Source organism: Rhinoderma darwinii (assembly GCF_050947455.1).
Source record: "Rhinoderma darwinii isolate aRhiDar2 chromosome 3 unlocalized genomic scaffold, aRhiDar2.hap1 SUPER_3_unloc_12, whole genome shotgun sequence".
Classification (NCBI taxonomy): Eukaryota; Metazoa; Chordata; class Amphibia; order Anura; family Rhinodermatidae; genus Rhinoderma; species Rhinoderma darwinii.
This window is the reverse complement of record NW_027461737.1, coordinates 300,100-313,759: the sequence shown is the minus strand read 5'-3', so window position 1 is coordinate 313,759 and position 13,660 is coordinate 300,100. Positions and strand designations below refer to the sequence as shown.

Here is a 13,660-nt window from a genome sequence, read left to right as displayed (position 1 = left end):
TCCATGCAAACATTTTCTAGAAGGTTTCACAAGTTTTTAGAGTTCTGCTCCTCTAATCGGCTTAACAAATTTCAACCTGTTTTGGCAGTATTAGCCCTGCCTGCAATCTTGGGCTTTGGAAGACAATAAGGGTCATTTACAAAAACACCCGACGAGGATGGGATGCAGAGCACAATGGATTAGCAGTCCATCGCCTTAACCACTCGGCCACCTCGTCAACTTATTTTCATTTTTTTCTTTGGTTAGTTTCCAGCTGTTTTATAACCAAACCTGATCCCTAAAAAGTGTTTTACAAATTTTGAGAAGTGTCAGTAATATGTATTCTAAATTTATTTTCCCTTATTTAAAATCAAATCTTTTCTTGTTTATAAAAATGTCATTAAATGGCATGCAAGAACTAGATGAGTGTATATATAGGTCTACTAGAACACATCTACAAAAAAAACATTTGTAGTAATAGTTCCATGCAAACATTTTCTAGAAGGTTTATCATTTACACAAGTTTTTAGAGTTCTGCTCCTCTAATCGGCTTAACAAATTTCAACCTGTTTTGGCAGTATTAGCCCTGCCTGCAATCTTGGGCTTTTGAAGACAATAAGGGTCATTTACAAAAACACCCGACGAGGATGGGATGCAGAGCACAATGGATTAGCAGTCCATCGCCTTAACCACTCGGCCACCTCGTCAACTTATTTTCATTTTTTTCTTTGGTTAGTTTCCAGCTGTTTTATAACCAAACCTGATCCCTAAAAAGTGTTTTACAAATTTTGAGAAGTGTCAGTAATATGTATTCTAAATTTATTTTCCCTTATTTAAAATCAAATCTTTTCTTGTTTATAAAAATGTCATTAAATGGCATGCAAGAACTAGATGAGTGTATATATAGGTCTACTAGAACACATCTACAAAAAAAACATTTGTAGTAATAGTTCCATGCAAACATTTTCTAGAAGGTTTATCATTTACACAAGTTTTTAGAGTTCTGCTCCTCTAATCGGCTTAACAAATTTCAACCTGTTTTGGCAGTATTAGCCCTGCCTGCAATCTTGGGCTTTGGAAGACAATAAGGGTCATTTACAAAAACACCCGACGAGGATGGGATGCAGAGCACAATGCAGTCCATCGCCTTAACCACTCGGCCACCTCGTCAACTTATTTTCATTTTTTTCTTTGGTTAGTTTCCAGCTGTTTTATAACCAAACCTGATCCCTAAAAAGTGTTTTACAAATTTTGAGAAGTGTCAGTAATATGTATTCTAAATTTATTTTCCCTTATTTAAAATCAAATCTTTTCTTGTTTATAAAAATGTCATTAAATGGCATGCAAGAACTAGATGAGTGTATATATAGGTCTACTAGAACACATCTACAAAAAAAACATTTGTAGTAATAGTTCCATGCAAACATTTTCTAGAAGGTTTATCATTTACACAAGTTTTTAGAGTTCTGCTCCTCTAATCGGCTTAACAAATTTCAACCTGTTTTGGCAGTATTAGCCCTGCCTGCAATCTTGGGCTTTGGAAGACAATAAGGGTCATTTACAAAAACACCCGACGAGGATGGGATGCAGAGCACAATGGATTAGCAGTCCATCGCCTTAACCACTCGGCCACCTCGTCAACTTATTTTCATTTTTTTCTTTGGTTAGTTTCCAGCTGTTTTATAACCAAACCTGATCCCTAAAAAGTGTTTTACAAATTTTGAGAAGTGTCAGTAATATGTATTCTAAATTTATTTTCCCTTATTTAAAATCAAATCTTTTCTTGTTTATAAAAATGTCATTAAATGGCATGCAAGAACTAGATGAGTGTATATATAGGTCTACTAGAACACATCTACAAAAAAAAACATTTGTAGTAATAGTTCCATGCAAACATTTTCTAGAAGGTTTCACAAGTTTTTAGAGTTCTGCTCCTCTAATCGGCTTAACAAATTTCAACCTGTTTTGGCAGTATTAGCCCTGCCTGCAATCTTGGGCTTTGGAAGACAATAATGGTCATTTACAAAAACACCCGACGAGGATGGGATTTGAACCCATGCATGCAGAGCACAATGGATTAGCAGTCCATCGCATTAACCACTCGGCAACCTCATCAACTTATCTTCATTTTTTTCTTTGGTTCGTTTCCAGCTGTTTTATAACCAAACCTGATCCCTAAAAAGTGTTTTACAAATTTTGAGAAGTGTCAGTAATATGTATTCTAAATTTATTTTCCCTTATTTAAAATCAAATATTTTCTTGTTTATAAAAATGTCATTAAATGGCATGCAAGAACTAGATGAGTGTATACATAGGTCTACTAGAACACATCTACAAAAAAAAACATTTGTAGTAATAGTTCCATGCAAACATTTTCTAGAAGGTTTATCATTTACACAAGTTTTTAGAGTTCTGCTCCTCTAATCGGCTTAACAAATTTCAACCTGTTTTGGCAGTATTAGCCCTGCCTGCAATCTTGGGCTTTGGAAGACAATAAGGGTCATTTACAAAAACACCCGACGAGGATGGGATGCAGAGCACAATGGATTAGCAGTCCATCGCCTTAACCACTCGGCCACCTCGTCAACTTATTTTCATTTTTTTCTTTGGTTAGTTTCCAGCTGTTTTATAACCAAACCTGATCCCTAAAAAGTGTTTTACAAATTTTGAGAAGTGTCAGTAATATGTATTCTAAATTTATTTTCCCTTATTTAAAATCAAATCTTTTCTTGTTTATAAAAATGTCATTAAATGGCATGCAAGAACTAGATGAGTGTATATATAGGTCTACTAGAACACATCTACAAAAAAAACATTTGTAGTAATAGTTCCATGCAAACATTTTCTAGAAGTTTTATCATTTACACAAGTTTTTAGAGTTCTGCTCCTCTAATCGGCTTAACAAATTTCAACCTGTTTTGGCAGTATTAGCCCTGCCTGCAATCTTGGGCTTTTGAAGACAATAAGGGTCATTTACAAAAACACCCGACGAGGATGGGATGCAGAGCACAATGGATTAGCAGTCCATCGCCTTAACCACTCGGCCACCTCGTCAACTTATTTTCATTTTTTTCTTTGGTTAGTTTCCAGCTGTTTTATAACCAAACCTGATCCCTAAAAAGTGTTTTACAAATTTTGAGAAGTGTCAGTAATATGTATTCTAAATTTATTTTCCCTTATTTAAAATCAAATCTTTTCTTGTTTATAAAAATGTCATTAAATGGCATGCAAGAACTAGATGAGTGTATATATAGGTCTACTAGAACACATCTACAAAAAAAACATTTGTAGTAATAGTTCCATGCAAACATTTTCTAGAAGGTTTATCATTTACACAAGTTTTTAGAGTTCTGCTCCTCTAATCGGCTTAACAAATTTCAACCTGTTTTGGCAGTATTAGCCCTGCCTGCAATCTTGGGCTTTGGAAGACAATAAGGGTCATTTACAAAAACACCCGACGAGGATGGGATGCAGAGCACAATGCAGTCCATTGCCTTAACCACTCGGCCACCTCGTCAACTTATTTTCATTTTTTTCTTTGGTTAGTTTCCAGCTGTTTTATAACCAAACCTGATCCCTAAAAAGTGTTTTACAAATTTTGAGAAGTGTCAGTAATATGTATTCTAAATTTATTTTCCCTTATTTAAAATCAAATCTTTTCTTGTTTATAAAAATGTCATTAAATGGCATGCAAGAACTAGATGAGTGTATATATAGGTCTACTAGAACACATCTACAAAAAAAAACATTTGTAGTAATAGTTCCATGCAAACATTTTCTAGAAGGTTTCACAAGTTTTTAGAGTTCTGCTCCTCTAATCGGCTTAACAAATTTCAACCTGTTTTGGCAGTATTAGCCCTGCCTGCAATCTTGGGCTTTGGAAGACAATAATGGTCATTTACAAAAACACCCGACGAGGATGGGATTTGAACCCATGCATGCAGAGCACAATGGATTAGCAGTCCATCGCATTAACCACTCGGCCACCTCATCAACTTATCTTCATTTTTTTCTTTGGTTCGTTTCCAGCTGTTTTATAACCAAACCTGATCCCTAAAAAGTGTTTTACAAATTTTGAGAAGTGTCAGTAATATGTATTCTAAATTTATTTTCCCTTATTTAAAATCAAATCTTTTCTTGTTTATAAAAATGTCATTAAATGGCATGCAAGAACTAGATGAGTGTATACATAGGTCTACTAGAACACATCTACAAAAAAAAACATTTGTAGTAATAGTTCCATGCAAACATTTTCTAGAAGGTTTATCATTTACACAAGTTTTTAGAGTTCTGCTCCTCTAATCGGCTTAACAAATTTCAACCTGTTTTGGCAGTATTAGCCCTGCCTGCAATCTTGGGCTTTGGAAGACAATAAGGGTCATTTACAAAAACACCCGACGAGGATGGGATGCAGAGCACAATGGATTAGCAGTTCATCGCCTTAACCACTCGGCCACCTCGTCAACTTATTTTCATTTTTTTCTTTGGTTAGTTTCCAGCTGTTTTATAACCAAACCTGATCCCTAAAAAGTGTTTTACAAATTTTGAGAAGTGTCAGTAATATGTATTCTAAATTTATTTTCCCTTATTTAAAATCAAATCTTTTCTTGTTTATAAAAATGTCATTAAATGGCATGCAAGAACTAGATGAGTGTATATATAGGTCTACTAGAACACATCTACAAAAAAAACATTTGTAGTAATAGTTCCATGCAAACATTTTCTAGAAGGTTTATCATTTACACAAGTTTTTAGAGTTCTGCTCCTCTAATCGGCTTAACAAATTTCAATCTGTTTTGGCAGTATTAGCCCTGCCTGCAATCTTGGGCTTTGGAAGACAATAATGGTCATTTACAAAAACACCCGACGAGGATGGGATGCAGAGCACAATGGATTAGCAGTCCATCGCCTTAACCACTCGGCCACCTCGTCAACTTATTTTCATTTTTTTCTTTGGTTAGTTTCCAGCTGTTTTATAACCAAACCTGATCCCTAAAAAGTGTTTTACAAATTTTGAGAAGTGTCAGTAATATGTATTCTAAATTTATTTTCCCTTATTTAAAATCAAATCTTTTCTTGTTTATAAAAATGTCATTAAATGGCATGCAAGAACTAGATGAGTGTATATATAGGTCTACTAGAACACATCTACAAAAAAAAACATTTGTAGTAATAGTTCCATGCAAACATTTTCTAGAAGGTTTATCATTTACACAAGTTTTTAGAGTTCTGCTCCTCTAATCGGCTTAACAAATTTCAATCTGTTTTGGCAGTATTAGCCCTGCCTGCAATCTTGGGCTTTGGAAGACAATAATGGTCATTTACAAAAACACCCGACGAGGATGGGATGCAGAGCACAATGGATTAGCAGTCCATCGCCTTAACCACTCGGCCACCTCGTCAACTTATTTTCATTTTTTTTTGGGGTTAGTTTCCAGCTGTTTTATAACCAAACCTGATCCCTAAAAAGTGTTTTACAAATTTTGAGAAGTGTCAGTAATATGTATTCTAAATTTATTTTCCCTTATTTAAAATCAAATCTTTTCTTGTTTATAAAATTGTCATTAAATGGCATGCAAGAACTAGATGAGTGTATATATAGGTCTACTAGAACACATCTACAAAAAAAAACATTTGTAGTAATAGTTCCATGCAAACATTTTCTAGAAGGTTTCACAAGTTTTTAGAGTTCTGCTCCTCTAATCGGCTTAACAAATTTCAACCTGTTTTGGCAGTATTAGCCCTGCCTGCAATCTTGGGCTTTGGAAGACAATAAGTGTCATTTACAAAAACACCCGACGAGGATGGGATGCAGAGCACAATGGATTAGCAGTCCATCGCCTTAACCACTCGGCCACCTCGTCAACTTATTTTCATTTTTTTCTTTGGTTAGTTTCCAGCTGTTTTATAACCAAACCTGATCCCTAAAAAGTGTTTTACAAATTTTGAGAAGTGTCAGTAATATGTATTCTAAATTTATTTTCCCTTATTTAAAATCAAATCTTTTCTTGTTTATAAAAATGTCATTAAATGGCATGCAAGAACTAGATGAGTGTATATATAGGTCTACTAGAACACATCTACAAAAAAAACATTTGTAGTAATAGTTCCATGCAAACATTTTCTAGAAGGTTTATCATTTACACAAGTTTTTAGAGTTCTGCTCCTCTAATCGGCTTAACAAATTTCAACCTGTTTTGGCAGTATTAGCCCTGCCTGCAATCTTGGGCTTTGGAAGACAATAATGGTCATTTACAAAAACACCCGACGAGGATGGGATTTGAACCCACGCATGCAGAGCACAATGGATTAGCAGTCCATAGCATTAACCACTCGGCCACCTCGTCAACTTATTTTCATTTTTTTCTTTGGTTAGTTTCCAGCTGTTTTATAACCAAACCTGATCCCTAAAAAGTGTTTTACAAATTTTGAGAAGTGTCAGTAATATGTATTCTAAATTTATTTTCCCTTATTTAAAATCAAATCTTTTCTTGTTTATAAAAATGTCATTAAATGGCATGCAAGAACTAGATGAGTGTATATATAGGTCTACTAGAACACATCTACAAAAAAAAACATTTGTAGTAATAGTTCCATGCAAACATTTTCTAGAAGGTTTATCATTTACACAAGTTTTTAGAGTTCTGCTCCTCTAATCGGCTTAACAAATTTCAATCTGTTTTGGCAGTATTAGCCCTGCCTGCAATCTTGGGCTTTGGAAGACAATAATGGTCATTTACAAAAACACCCGACGAGGATGGGATGCAGAGCACAATGGATTAGCAGTCCATCGCCTTAACCACTCGGCCACCTCGTCAACTTATTTTCATTTTTTTTTGGGGTTAGTTTCCAGCTGTTTTATAACCAAACCTGATCCCTAAAAAGTGTTTTACAAATTTTGAGAAGTGTCAGTAATATGTATTCTAAATTTATTTTCCCTTATTTAAAATCAAATCTTTTCTTGTTTATAAAATTGTCATTAAATGGCATGCAAGAACTAGATGAGTGTATATATAGGTCTACTAGAACACATCTACAAAAAAAAACATTTGTAGTAATAGTTCCATGCAAACATTTTCTAGAAGGTTTCACAAGTTTTTAGAGTTCTGCTCCTCTAATCGGCTTAACAAATTTCAACCTGTTTTGGCAGTATTAGCCCTGCCTGCAATCTTGGGCTTTGGAAGACAATAAGTGTCATTTACAAAAACACCCGACGAGGATGGGATGCAGAGCACAATGGATTAGCAGTCCATCGCCTTAACCACTCGGCCACCTCGTCAACTTATTTTCATTTTTTTCTTTGGTTAGTTTCCAGCTGTTTTATAACCAAACCTGATCCCTAAAAAGTGTTTTACAAATTTTGAGAAGTGTCAGTAATATGTATTCTAAATTTATTTTCCCTTATTTAAAATCAAATCTTTTCTTGTTTATAAAAATGTCATTAAATGGCATGCAAGAACTAGATGAGTGTATATATAGGTCTACTAGAACACATCTACAAAAAAAACATTTGTAGTAATAGTTCCATGCAAACATTTTCTAGAAGGTTTATCATTTACACAAGTTTTTAGAGTTCTGCTCCTCTAATCGGCTTAACAAATTTCAACCTGTTTTGGCAGTATTAGCCCTGCCTGCAATCTTGGGCTTTGGAAGACAATAATGGTCATTTACAAAAACACCCGACGAGGATGGGATTTGAACCCACGCATGCAGAGCACAATGGATTAGCAGTCCATAGCATTAACCACTCGGCCACCTCGTCAACTTATTTTCATTTTTTTCTTTGGTTAGTTTCCAGCTGTTTTATAACCAAACCTGATCCCTAAAAAGTGTTTTACAAATTTTGAGAAGTGTCAGTAATATGTATTCTAAATTTATTTTCCCTTATTTAAAATCAAATCTTTTCTTGTTTATAAAAATGTCATTAAATGGCATGCAAGAACTAGATGAGTGTATATATAGGTCTACTAGAACACATCTACAAAAAAAACATTTGTAGTAATAGTTCCATGCAAACATTTTCTAGAAGGTTTATCATTTACACAAGTTTTTAGAGTTCTGCTCCTCTAATCGGCTTAACAAATTTCAACCTGTTTTGGCAGTATTAGCCCTGCCTGCAATCTTGGGCTTTGGAAGACAATAAGGGTCATTTACAAAAACACCCGACGAGGATGGGATGCAGAGCACAATGGATTAGCAGTCCATCGCCTTAACCACTCGGCCACCTCGTCAACTTATTTTCATTTTTTTCTTTGGTTAGTTTCCAGCTGTTTTATAACCAAACCTGATCCCTAAAAAGTGTTTTACAAATTTTGAGAAGTGTCAGTAATATGTATTCTAAATTTATTTTCCCTTATTTAAAATCAAATCTTTTCTTGTTTATAAAAATGTCATTAAATGGCATGCAAGAACTAGATGAGTGTATATATTTTTCCAGCTGTTTTATAACCAAACCTGATCCCTAAAAAGTGTTTTACAAATTTTGAGAAGTGTCAGTAATATGTATTCTAATTTTTTTTTCCCTTATTTAAAATGAAATCTTTTCTTGTTTATAAAAATGTCATTAAATGGCATGCAAGAACTAGATGAGTGTATATATAGGTCTACTAGAACACATCTACAAAAAAAAACATTTGTAGTAATAGTTCCATGCAAACATTTTCTAGAAGGTTTCACAAGTTTTTAGAGTTCTGCTCCTCTAATCGGCTTAACAAATTTCAACCTGTTTTGGCAGTATTAGCCCTGCCTGCAATCTTGGGCTTTGGAAGACAATAAGGGTCATTTACAAAAACACCCGACGAGGATGGGATGCAGAGCACAATGGATTAGCAGTCCATCGCCTTAACCACTCGGCCACCTCGTCAACTTATTTTCATTTTTTTCTTTGGTTAGTTTCCAGCTGTTTTATAACCAAACCTGATCCCTAAAAAGTGTTTTACAAATTTTGAGAAGTGTCAGTAATATGTATTCTAAATTTATTTTCCCTTATTTAAAATCAAACCTTTTCTTGTTTATAAAAATGTCATTAAATGGCATGCAAGAACTAGATGAGTGTATATATAGGTCTACTAGAACACATCTACAAAAAAAACATTTGTAGTAATAGTTCCATGCAAACATTTTCTAGAAGGTTTATCATTTACACAAGTTTTTAGAGTTCTGCTCCTCTAATCGGCTTAACAAATTTCAACCTGTTTTGGCAGTATTAGCCCTGCCTGCAATCTTGGGCTTTGGAAGACAATAAGGGTCATTTACAAAAACACCCGACGAGGATGGGATGCAGAGCACAATGGATTAGCAGTCCATCGCCTTAACCACTCGGCCACCTCGTCAACTTATTTTCATTTTTTTTTTGGTTAGTTTCCAGCTGTTTTATAACCAAACCTGATCCCTAAAAAGTGTTTTACAAATTTTGAGAAGTGTCAGTAATATGTATTCTAAATTTATTTTCCCTTATTTAAAATCAAATCTTTTCTTGTTTATAAAAATGTCATTAAATGGCATGCAAGAACTAGATGAGTGTATATATAGGTCTACTAGAACACATCTACAAAAAAAAACATTTGTAGTAATAGTTCCATGCAAACATTTTCTAGAAGGTTTCACAAGTTTTTAGAGTTCTGCTCCTCTAATCGGCTTAACAAATTTCAACCTGTTTTGGCAGTATTAGCCCTGCCTGCAATCTTGGGCTTTGGAAGACAATAAGGGTAATTTACAAAAACACCCGACGAGGATGGGATGCAGAGCACAATGGATTAGCAGTCCATCGCCTTAACCACTCGGCCACCTCGTCAACTTATTTTCATTTTTTTCTTTGGTTAGTTTCCAGCTGTTTTATAACCAAACCTGATCCCTAAAAAGTGTTTTACAAATTTTGAGAAGTGTCAGTAATATGTATTCTAAATTTATTTTCCCTTATTTAAAATCAAATCTTTTCTTGTTTATAAAAATGTCATTAAATGGCATGCAAGAACTAGATGAGTGTATATATAGGTCTACTAGAACACATCTACAAAAAAACATTTGTAGTAATAGTTCCATGCAAACATTTTCTAGAAGGTTTCACAAGTTTTTAGAGTTCTGCTCCTCTAATCGGCTTAACAAATTTCAACCTGTTTTGGCAGTATTAGCCCTGCCTGCAATCTTGGGCTTTGGAAGACAATAAGGGTCATTTACAAAAACACCCGACGAGGATGGGATGCAGAGCACAATGGATTAGCAGTCCATCGCCTTAACCACTCGGCCACCTCGTCAACTTATTTTCATTTTTTTCTTTGGTTAGTTTCCAGCTGTTTTATAACCAAACCTGATCCCTAAAAAGTGTTTTACAAATTTTGAGAAGTGTCAGTAATATGTATTCTAAATTTATTTTCCCTTATTTAAAATCAAATCTTTTCTTGTTTATAAAAATGTCATTAAATGGCATGCAAGAACTAGATGAGTGTATATATAGGTCTACTAGAACACATCTACAAAAAAACATTTGTAGTAATAGTTCCATGCAAACATTTTCTAGAAGGTTTATCATTTACACAAGTTTTTAGAGTTCTGCTCCTCTAATCGGCTTAACAAATTTCAACCTGTTTTGGCAGTATTAGCCCTGCCTGCAATCTTGGGCTTTGGAAGACAATAATGGTCATTTACAAAAACACCCGACGAGGATGGGATTTGAACCCATGCATGCAGAGCACAATGGATTAGCAGTCCATCGCATTAACCACTCGGCCACCTCGTCAACTTATTTTCATTTTTTTCTTTGGTTAGTTTCCAGCTGTTTTATAACCAAACCTGATCCCTAAAAAGTGTTTTACAAATTTTGAGAAGTGTCAGTAATATGTATTCTAAATTTATTTTCCCTTATTTAAAATCAAATATTTTCTTGTTTATAAAAATGTCATTAAATGGCATGCAAGAACTAGATGAGTGTATATATAGGTCTACTAGAACACATCTACAAAAAAAAACATTTGTAGTAATAGTTCCATGCAAACATTTTCTAGAAGGTTTCACAAGTTTTTAGAGTTCTGCTCCTCTAATCGGCTTAACAAATTTCAACCTGTTTTGGCAGTATTAGCCCTGCCTGCAATCTTGGGCTTTGGAAGACAATAAGTGTCATTTACAAAAACACCCGACGAGGATGGGATGCAGAGCACAATGGATTAGCAGTCCATCGCCTTAACCACTCGGCCACCTCGTCAACTTATTTTCATTTTTTTCTTTGGTTAGTTTCCAGCTGTTTTATAACCAAACCTGATCCCTAAAAAGTGTTTTACAAATTTTGAGAAGTGTCAGTAATATGTATTCTAAATTTATTTTCCCTTATTTAAAATCAAATCTTTTCTTGTTTATAAAAATGTCATTAAATGGCATGCAAGAACTAGATGAGTGTATATATAGGTCTACTAGAACACATCTACAAAAAAAACATTTGTAGTAATAGTTCCATGCAAACATTTTCTAGAAGGTTTATCATTTACACAAGTTTTTAGAGTTCTGCTCCTCTAATCGGCTTAACAAATTTCAACCTGTTTTGGCAGTATTAGCCCTGCCTGCAATCTTGGGCTTTGGAAGACAATAATGGTCATTTACAAAAACACCCAACAAGGATGGGATTTGAACCCATGCATGCAGAGCACAATGGATTAGCAGTCCATCGCATTAACCACTCGGCCACCTCGTCAACTTATTTTCATTTTTTTTTCTTTGGTTAGTTTCCAGCTGTTTTATAACCAAACCTGATCCCTAAAAAGTGTTTTACAAATTTTGAGAAGTGTCAGTAATATGTATTCTAAATTTATTTTCCCTTATTTAAAATCAAATCTTTTCTTGTTTATAAAAATGTCATTAAATGGCATGCAAGAACTAGATGAGTGTATATATAGGTCTACTAGAACACATCTACAAAAAAACATTTGTAGTAATAGTTCCATGCAAACATTTTCTAGAAGGTTTATCATTTACACAAGTTTTTAGAGTTCTGCTCCTCTAATCGGCTTAACAAATTTCAACCTGTTTTGGCAGTATTAGCCCTGCCTGCAATCTTGGGCTTTGGAAGACAATAATGGTCATTTACAAAAACACCCGACGAGGATGGGATTTGAACCCATGCATGCAGAGCACAATGGATTAGTAGTCCATCGCATTAACCACTCGGCCACCTCGTCAACTTATTTTCATTTTTTTCTTTGGTTAGTTTCCAGCTGTTTTATAACCAAACCTGATCCCTAAAAAGTGTTTTACAAATTTTGAGAAGTGTCAGTAATATGTATTCTAAATTTATTTTCCCTTATTTAAAATCAAATCTTTTCTTGTTTATAAAAATGTCATTAAATGGCATGCAAGAACTAGATGAGTGTATATATAGGTCTACTAGAACACATCTACAAAAAAAAACATTTGTAGTAATAGTTCCATGCAAACATTTTCTAGAAGGTTTCACAAGTTTTTAGAGTTCTGCTCCTCTAATCGGCTTAACAAATTTCAACCTGTTTTGGCAGTATTAGCCCTGCCTGCAATCTTGGGCTTTGGAAGACAATAAGTGTCATTTACAAAAACACCCGACGAGGATGGGATGCAGAGCACAATGGATTAGCAGTCCATCGCCTTAACCACTCGGCCACCTCGTCAACTTATTTTCATTTTTTTCTTTGGTTAGTTTCCAGCTGTTTTATAACCAAACCTGATCCCTAAAAAGTGTTTTACAAATTTTGAGAAGTGTCAGTAATATGTATTCTAATTTTTTTTTCCCTTATTTAAAATCAAATCTTTTCTTGTTTATAAAAATGTCATTAAATGGCATGCAAGAACTAGATGAGTGTATATATTTTTCCAGCTGTTTTATAACCAAACCTGATCCCTAAAAAGTATTTTACAAATTTTGAGAAGTGTCAGTAATATGTATTCTAATTTTTTTTTCCCTTATTTAAAATCAAATCTTTTCTTGTTTATAAAAATGTCATTAAATGGCATGCAAGAACTAGATGAGTGTATATATAGGTCTACTAGAACACATCTACAAAAAAAACATTTGTAGTAATAGTTCCATGCAAACATTTTCTAGAAGGTTTATCATTTACACAAGTTTTTAGAGTTCTGCTCCTCTAATCGGCTTAACAAATTTCAACCTGTTTTGGCAGTATTAGCCCTGCCTGCAATCTTGGGCTTTGGAAGACAATAAGGGTCATTTACAAAAACACCCGACGAGGATGGGATGCAGAGCACAATGGATTAGCAGTCCATCGCCTTAACCACTCGGCCACCTCGTCAACTTATTTTCATTTTTTTCTTTGGTTAGTTTCCAGCTGTTTTATAACCAAACCTGATCCCTAAAAAGTGTTTTACAAATTTTGAGAAGTGTCAGTAATATGTATTCTAAATTTATTTTCACTTATTTAAAATCAAATCTTTTCTTGTTTATAAAAATGTCATTAAATGGCATGCAAGAACTAGATGAGTGTATATATAGGTCTACTAGAACACATCTACAAAAAAAAACATTTGTAGTAATAGTTCCATGCAAACATTTTCTAGAAGGTTTCACAAGTTTTTAGAGTTCTGCTCCTCTAATCGGCTTAACAAATTTCAACCTGTTTTGGCAGTATTAGCCCTGCCTGCAATCTTGGGCTTTGGAAGACAATAATGGTCATTTACAAAAACACCCAACGAGGATGGGATTTGAACC

General features: G+C 34.3%; 5 non-coding genes across 5 annotated transcripts; all 5 read right to left on the bottom strand.

Annotated features, from left to right (window-relative positions):
* Window positions 1-3,890: 3,890 nt before the first annotated feature.
* On the bottom strand, window positions 3,891-3,972 carry TRNAS-GCU (transfer RNA serine (anticodon GCU)). The gene has a single exon. It is a non-coding gene; the product is annotated as a tRNA-Ser (tRNA).
* Window positions 3,973-6,244: 2,272 nt separating this feature from the next.
* Window positions 6,245-6,326, bottom strand: TRNAS-GCU (transfer RNA serine (anticodon GCU)). Its single transcript has one exon. It is a non-coding gene; the product is annotated as a tRNA-Ser (tRNA).
* A 1,333-nt stretch (window positions 6,327-7,659) lies between these two features.
* On the bottom strand, window positions 7,660-7,741 carry TRNAS-GCU (transfer RNA serine (anticodon GCU)). Its single transcript has one exon. It is a non-coding gene; the product is annotated as a tRNA-Ser (tRNA).
* Window positions 7,742-10,632: 2,891 nt separating this feature from the next.
* Window positions 10,633-10,714, bottom strand: TRNAS-GCU (transfer RNA serine (anticodon GCU)). The gene has a single exon. It is a non-coding gene; the product is annotated as a tRNA-Ser (tRNA).
* A 1,347-nt stretch (window positions 10,715-12,061) lies between these two features.
* On the bottom strand, window positions 12,062-12,143 carry TRNAS-ACU (transfer RNA serine (anticodon ACU)). The gene has a single exon. It is a non-coding gene; the product is annotated as a tRNA-Ser (tRNA).
* Between the last annotated feature and the right edge of the window lie 1,517 nt (window positions 12,144-13,660).